General features: G+C 58.3%; 1 protein-coding gene and 1 long non-coding RNA gene across 5 annotated transcripts in view; one reads left to right on the top strand and one right to left on the bottom strand.

The window, feature by feature from the left end:
- LOC107184436 overlaps positions 1–6,543 on the top strand; it is a 10,633-nt gene extending 4,090 nt beyond the window's left edge. The window contains exon 3 of the long non-coding RNA XR_001515262.1: positions 6,533–6,543. This is a non-coding gene — a long non-coding RNA (uncharacterized LOC107184436). The remainder of the gene's footprint in view (positions 1–6,532) is intronic.
- The window catches only part of TP53I11 (tumor protein p53 inducible protein 11), a 23,306-nt gene that overhangs the window by 3,578 nt on the left and 12,092 nt on the right, over positions 1–7,636 (bottom strand). For 2 of the 4 annotated variants that reach the window (XM_015569513.1, XM_015569512.1), the window contains exon 2: positions 55–138. The gene's annotated coding sequence lies outside the window, so the exon portion shown is untranslated. The remainder of the gene's footprint in view (positions 1–54; positions 139–7,636) is intronic. The other 2 variants (XM_015569511.1, XM_006772249.2) reach the window with 1 other exon arrangement.

The following is a 7,636-nucleotide window of genomic DNA, read 5'->3' on the forward strand; positions in this document are numbered from 1 at the left end:
AGTCCCCAGTCCCCGGCCAGCTCCCAGCTCCACCTTGGGCCAGGTCTTATGCACCTACTGTGTGCCAGGCACCGTGCAGGGCAAGGGAGACGCAGAGATGAGTTGAGTGCCCGTTCTCGCCTTCTGTCAGCACAACACCTACGCGGAAGAGACAGGAATGAAAACCACAATGAAGCAAAGGCTTCCAGAAGCTGGCCCTGGGGTGGCATGAGGCTCCTCTAATCGCAGCCACTCCACCCTGCAAGATGGGTGCTGTTTACACCCCTTTCTCAGATGAGAAAACCCAAGTTCAATGAAGTTCAACCAAATTCAATGAGGTTCGACAGGGACCAGCAGTGGGTGCCGCCCGTAATCCAACATCTCATTGCCACCCACGGCCACCCTCTGGGAAGGCAGGGCCATCACCCCGTTCACAGACAAGGCTCAGCCGGGAACCTGGGCCCCCTACCCAGGTCTCAGTGCTGGGTGGTCCCAGGCGAGCCTCGCTGTCCAGGGCCGCCAAAGGCAGAGGGCAGAGACAGAGATGTCCCTATGTCCCCTCCAGTTTCCCAGAGCAAATCAACATCAGATTGGAGAATCCGACTGTGGGGCGTTCGGATAATGAAGCTGTAGGCTTAGATACACTGGGCAGGATGCACCAGCTAGAGTTTGGAAAGGCGGGCAAAATCCAGCTGGGAGGTCTCCAGTGAGTGCGATGTCCGTGGCAACGGCCCGCCTAAGCTCCCCAGCCCCAATCCTCATCTGTCAACTGGGGGCTGCTATGCCTTCCCCTCCCCCCCACACACACCTGGGGGCACCAGAAGGCAGCGCAGTGCCCCATGCCTGTAGGCGGGAGGCGGCCAGTCCCACTGGGGGAGCCAGGGCTTACTCACACTGCTCCTCGGGGACCCAGGAGCTGTCACAACACCTCAGCCACTTGCCACCACCTCCCCGTGAATCCAGATAGAAGCTGTAATCAGCCTGGCATCCCTCCCGCTGCCAGGCGGGCCTGAGAGCCACTGCACAGTAGTATTTATTCCATGGGACGGATGTACCAGTGTCATTATCGTCACTCACCAAGGAACAACTGGGTTGATTCCAGAGTTTGATGACTGTGAACAAAGCTGCTATAAACATCCACATACAGGCTTAGTGCAACCATAAGTTTTCATTTCTCTAAGGTAAATACTGAGTTATACGGTACCTCTCCATTTTGTTTTAGGAGAACGCGCCAAACTGCGTCCACAGCGGCGGCCCATTTGCATCCCCCACAATGCATGGGCATTCCGGTCTCTCTCCCCATCCTGCCAGCACCAGGCATGGTCAGTCTTCCAACCGGTCCCCCTGTCTTTTAACCCTCTCTCCCAGGCTGGCCATGCTGCCTGACTCAGTCTTTACTGGTTGTGTGACTTGGGCAGGTCTCCTCACTTCTCTGAGCCTCAGTTTTCCCCATCTGTGAAATGGAGCTATACTACTTCCCACCTCCTAGAGATTTAGCAGCAAAAAGAGAAGTTTGGTCAGAGCACACAGTGCAGCCCCTGCACATTTAAATGAAGAAACTGCAGTTAGTGAGGATGTGCTGTGAGGCAGGTATAGGATGGTGGCCCAGGGCCCCTGCCTGGGTGGGGGAGGGGGGGCAGGGGCTGATCTGTCAGCCATCAGTCAGAGCAAGTTACTTCTCTGAGCCCCGATGTTCTCATCTGTGAAATGGAAACCTTTACCTTTCCCCTAGGGCTGGGCTAAGGAGAAACAGCATGATGGACAGGAAACGCTTCAGGAAGGGCCAGCTTGCTGCAGAAGGCCTAACGGTTAAGAGCTTAACTGCTGAAGTCATACCTGAGTTCAAATCCTGTCCAGCACTTCTTAGCCGTGTGCCTGTAGGCAAGTCACTTAATCTCTCTGTGCCTCAGCACGCCCCCGCCCCCCACCTGTACTTGGGGAAATAAAGGGTCCTACCTTCAAGGGATGTTGTGAGAACACAGGCTATCGTTGTGAAGTACGTAGGGCAGTGTGTCTGGCCCCTGGAAAGTGCTCGATGGAGACGGGCACTCGGACACTCCGGCCCCGCCCTGGTTCCCCATGCAGCAGTGGCTCTGGGACGGAGGCCAGGGAGAATCAGGAGAAGGGCCTCACTAGCATTTGCTAACATCTCCCTCCGTTGGGCAAAGCCCCCAGACCTCAGTCCCATGACATGAGGCTGACTCTCGAGCCCCAGCCCCCAGGCCTGGGCTGTGTCAGTGACTCCAGCTCCTCTGCCCAATGTCCTCTCCCCAGCAACACACAAAGCTCCCGTCTGCCACCCAGGCCGGAGCCATAAATCAAAGATGGTGAGGCGTGGCAGTGCCAGCCTGCTGGGGCTGGGTGTGAAGGGGCTGCGTCTGACACTGGCATCACTCATAGGTGGGACCAGCTTTATCCACAGGCACTGCCACCAGGGACCTGGGCGGGTGGGACCCACTGCAGCCACCCGCCCCAGAGCCCAGCCCCAGCATGGAGCTCACCACCAACAAAGAAAGGGCCCTGGCACCGCCCAGGGAGAGTGAGAGCTTGAACTTGATCTCCAGGGAGTGGCCCCTGCACCTGCCTCTAGTTAACTTCTCGAGCAAAGAGTTCTGTCCCATCTTCACCTGCAGGACCGGGCGCTGCCTGGGGAGGTAGGTGAGCAGCTGCACCACTCCTGTATGCCCATCAGCCTTAGGCATGCCCACACCCAAGGCAACCCTTGAACTTCCCTACCCATTAAGGCCATCCTATGGTTTCATTTTAGGCCTGGCCCCACTTTAACCTAAGAGAGGACAGAGGGCACCTCCTTCCGATCCTCTGCCTCCACTCGGGCTGGACACTGGCTTGGGGCAGCCAGACCTGGCTTTGAATCCGGGGTCTGCTCTCCTACAGGCGCAGGGCTTTGGGCAAGTCGTGTAGCCCCAGTGTCGGCCCTGAGCAATGGGGATAATGGGAAGGCCCACCCTGCAGAAGTGCTGGCGGACAGAGGGCATGCCGTGCGGGCAATGCCTGCAGCAAGGCACCCTGCCCGCGACAGACAGGCCCACGCTCCTGCCTTCCCTCTCCCTTCACTCGGCCGCGCACAATGGAAAAAGCCTGCCTGGCAGGGCTGTCACGCTTCCTTTCCCAGATCCAGTCTGAAGGGCCCCAGGGCTCCCCCGGATGCCAGGCTTCCCCAGCACCAGAGGTAGGTGGGGAGGAGGGCTGCCCCTCCATCTACATGCTCACTTGGGGGGACCTGCTAAGCAAGAAGGGAGACTGTGGCGTGCAGCCCCCAGCCCTGAGTTCATGACCCTCTGCATTCTGCCCTTGGCCAGCTGCTTTGACCTCGATTCCCAATAAAGCTGGGAAGTCGCTCCTTTTAATAGCTGTTCCCACTTCTGAGCCACTGCTCAGCCAGGAGGCCCCTTCCTGCCCTCCAACCCCCCTCCCACCCCATCTTCCTTGTTTCTCCTCCCAGGGCCCTGCCCTTCCTCCTCTGGGCTCATGGGTCCATACTCCCGGTCATGTCACGGGCAGTTGGCCTCCTGAGATTTACTGAGCTGAAGGCAGGGCTGGTATTGTGCCCATCTGAGAGTGTCCCTGCTGCGCCTTGGCACACAGTAGGCACTTTGTCAGCACAGACAAACGAGACAGGCTAAGAGAAGTGGGTCTCACTGCCCACCCAGGACACTCAGGATCACACAAGGCCCAAGGGGGGCTCAGCTCCAAACACACAGGGCAGAAAGCTGAGGCGGAGGGGACGGGACCTGCCCCAGGCCACACATGAGCCAGTGGCAGAGGAGGGCAGGAAGGGGGCTTTGCAGTCAGGCAGGGCTGGGCTTCAATTTGCTACTGGGCAGGTGGCCTTGGGAAGGGCTCCCTAGGGTGCTGAGGACCCCAGGAGAGGGTGCAAACACCAGAGGGCCTGGCAGATGGGTGCCAGGACGTGGTGGGGTCAGAGGACTGGGTGAGAATTCTGGTGAAACCTTGCCCCACTGCCTCAGAAAGCTGAAGCCGGCGCTGGGAGGGGATTGCCAAGGGGCGGGGTGTCAACAGGGCCCGGGACAGTTCCGGGCACATGGGCTCAGCGTCTATTTGTGGTAAGTTAGTGAGATGGGAGTGGGGTTGAGAGGCCCCTGCTGGCCAAGGTCTGACTGGTAGCAGCCCATCCCCACCCCCCTGCCTCGTGTGCTTGACATCTGAGGCCAGGGGAGAACATCCCCAAAGAGCTCCCCGTGGCAGCAAGACAGAGGGGCCAGGACTGGGCAGAGGCCAAGCAAAGCCCCCAGAGGTGGAACCAGCAGGAAGGGAGGGCGCAGCGGTGGTGAAGGTGTCAGAGGCGGATGACAGAGCGGGGTGGGAGGGGCATCTACTTCAGGACTGGTAAACTTGGGTTCAAACCTCAATGCTTTATCTCAATTAGGCAGTAACCTCAGGAAAGTTTCTTAACCTCTCTGAGCCTCTATTTCCTCCTCGAGAAACCACACTGCTCCTTCTCAGCTCGCAGGGCAGTGACGAGGCACACGGAGCAGGCAGCGGAGGGCCCGGCACGGGCTATGTGCCAAGTGAAGGACAGCAATTAGTAAGGCTACCGGACGGCTGCCCAGGCCCTGCTCCTGCCGCAGAGCAGATGGGCTGGGGCATCATTCTGCCAGTCCTAGAGGACCTCTCCCCACCCCTGTCCCCGGAAGCTGGGTTTCCATAGAAACAGCTGGACTACGGAGCTGTCCCCATTGTGGAATCTGACTGGCAGGGGGAGGGGAAGGAGAGGAAGGGGCCTGGGCCTCAGAACACCCACCACCTGTGATTCAAAGCGGAGTCGATGCTGCCATGTCTGCCAGGAACCACTTCCTTGCAAACAAGAGCCCCTGCTGGCGGCGGGATGCACCTGTCCTCCCATCTGGTAAGGAGAACAGCCCCCTGGGCATCCACCCTGGGGCCGGAGGGGCTGAAAGTACTTCCAGACCAGGAACTCCCTGTAACCCCCACCACGCCCTCTGGGACTGGGGTACAATCACCCTCATTTCACAGGAATGAAGGCCAAAGTGTCTCCTGGGGTAAGTGGCAGAGTTGAAATTCAAACCAAATTAACTGGCCATCCTGAGAGGAGTTGGGGAGCACGTCTGTGGGAGTGGGAGCCTGACCTCCAAAAAGCACTAAGCTCTAAGCTATCATCCCATCTCCCTCTGAAAGTCCCTGGCGCGTCGCCAGCATCTGCACGCCTCCCTGGGGTCCAGCCTCCCTGCGTTAGTGAAGCCCTGGGACTCCTGCAGGACCTGGGAAGGGCTTCTGGGAGACCCATTGTTCTGTTATCACATCGTGCAAAATAGCTGGAAATGGGGTCTGGGACTGGCAGCATCAGGCAGTGGGAGGCGGTGAGAGATGCAGGCGCTGGCCAGAGAGAAAGGGAGGCACAGAGCCCAAGCCAGGGGGCCAGAGCCTCACCATTCACCCTGTGGTCCCTGTCTGGGGCAGCCCGTCACTCCTTTGGGCAAGATGGGGTTTAAAGACCCCCCCAGCCCAGAACCCACGACCTGGGCCCTCAGGCAGTGAATCTTGTGGGGTGGGGGGTGGGGCAAAGGGATCTGTGTTCACATCCTGGCTGGGTATTTGAACCTCTCCATTCCTTAATTCTAAATGGGGGTGACAATGCCCGACTTACTAGGTCGTAGGTGGGTTAGAGCTAAACTAGAAAGTTGCAGGACACAAGGGAGGCCGGATGGACACAGCTGCATAACCGACATCATCACAGTGGTGTCTGGGTGCAGGTTGAAAGCCAAGGCCAGGCTGGCATGAGGCAGGGCTCCCTTGCTGCATGTCCCCCGGAAAGCATAATTATTCTAAACTTTAGAATCTAAAGGCTGGGCCAGCCTTAGTCAGCCTGGTCTCTCAAGGAGCCGGTGAGCCATGCTGCATCATCCATCTCTGTCACGTCCCACCGTCACCACGGGCTCAGCTCAGGGTCCACGCTGCTGCAAAGGGCGAGGATGACAGAGTAGAAGTGGCAAGGGGAGGAGGGAGCATGATGCGAATCCTGCTGTGGCAACAAGCCCGGTTCCCACGACAAAGCTCCGTAGTCAAGAGAGGGATCCCACGCTCCATTTCCACGAGCCTCCAGGAGCGCGAGCTGGCAGCAGAGGGCTCCCACTGAAGCTGGAAGGCTGGAGGGGGAGACCAAGCCACTGGGCTGAGACAAGTTAGCTGGGGCCACCGGCAGATTCTGCCACAGGGCCAGACTCTGGGACTCAGTTTCCTCAGCTGAAAATATGGGAGTGTGGTCCCTAGGGCCCCCCCGGGCTGTGACATTCAGGATCTGGCTTCCAAACCCTGCCATCCACTAGCCACACTCCAGCTGCCGGCCTCCAGGTCCCGCCACTAGTTCTCTTGTTTTGAAGGTGCCTCAACTCCAGAAAGGCAGAGGAAAGCCCGAGCTCCCATCACAAACAAGTATCTGCAAAGCTTCAGGGGCAGAAAGTAAACATCGCCGGCTGAGCTGCAGAGGGGAGAGGGGGGCAGGGCAGAAGGCCCAGCGGGCACATCCCTGGGGGCCTTGACCTGGGGTCTGGAGCTGCTGCTGTGTGCAGGGGGGCGGGGTCTCGCTGTCTGTCACCACTCAGAAGTCACTAAGAGGGTTTTTCCCTGGTCCTGCTGCCACTCACAAAGGGCAGACAGGGCACATGGAGAATTCCTGTCCTTTCCAGGGACCAAGTCAGGACCCTCAGAGGCAGCTGGTGCTTCAGGATCCCACGGGGCCGAGGTCACTGGGAGAGCCTGGTTCCCGGATTCCCTGCAGCCAGTGCTCCTCTGAGAAGGCGGTGGACACATCCTTCCCGCCTCCCACCCCTCCCACCTCCCCCATCCCTCCCCACCACTAGCTACTCAGGAACTCAGAGAGGGAGGAGGGGAGGAGGGACATTTCCTTGAAGGGAGGCTGCACCATTTGAGTGAACTTTTTCAGAAGCAAATGCCTTCTGGGGAGTTGGAGGAGGCAGGCAGAAGGGTCCCTATACTTTTCCCAGGATGCTGATGGGCAGGAACCACGATCCAGGACTGACATCTCCCCCGGGGTTTGGGGCCCTGGCTTAGTAATTAAAAGAGGCGGTCACAACTAAAAAGGTCTGTGCTTATCACTTACTAGAGGCCTGGTGCACGAATTCGTGCATGGGTGGGGTCCGGCCAGCCCACCCCAATTGAGGCCATCAGGGGGAGGGGCTGCAGGAGGTTGGCCGGTCACCCCTGCCCCTGATCAGGCTGGTTGGCCAGCCACAGTGTGTGTCATAGCGACTGTCGTTCCCGTCATTCCAGTTGTTCAGGTCGCTTGGCTTTTATATATATATAGATTAGCTGCATGGCCTTGGGCCAGGGACACCACCTCTCTGAGCCTCAGTTTCTCATCTGTTAAGCAGGTGTAATAATGACACCTGTGAAAAAATACACAGGAAACACCTAGAAAAGCACACTACCTGTTTCGTAGTGAACGCTCAATAGTAATGTTGCTGTTGTTACTCTCAGACTAGGAGACTCAGTCCCTTGCTTCAGATTTCCCCTTGACCTTACCATAAGCTTCAGGACAGGCACCCTCCAGGGACTCCATCATCATTAACTACAGAGTGGGGCACTTACAAGGGCGTGGCCATGGGAAGGAAATGGGAAGAGAGAGAACCCTGGGTCA

This window comes from Myotis davidii, unplaced genomic scaffold, assembly GCF_000327345.1.
Source record: "Myotis davidii unplaced genomic scaffold, ASM32734v1 scaffold265, whole genome shotgun sequence".
Classification (NCBI taxonomy): domain Eukaryota; kingdom Metazoa; phylum Chordata; class Mammalia; order Chiroptera; family Vespertilionidae; genus Myotis; species Myotis davidii.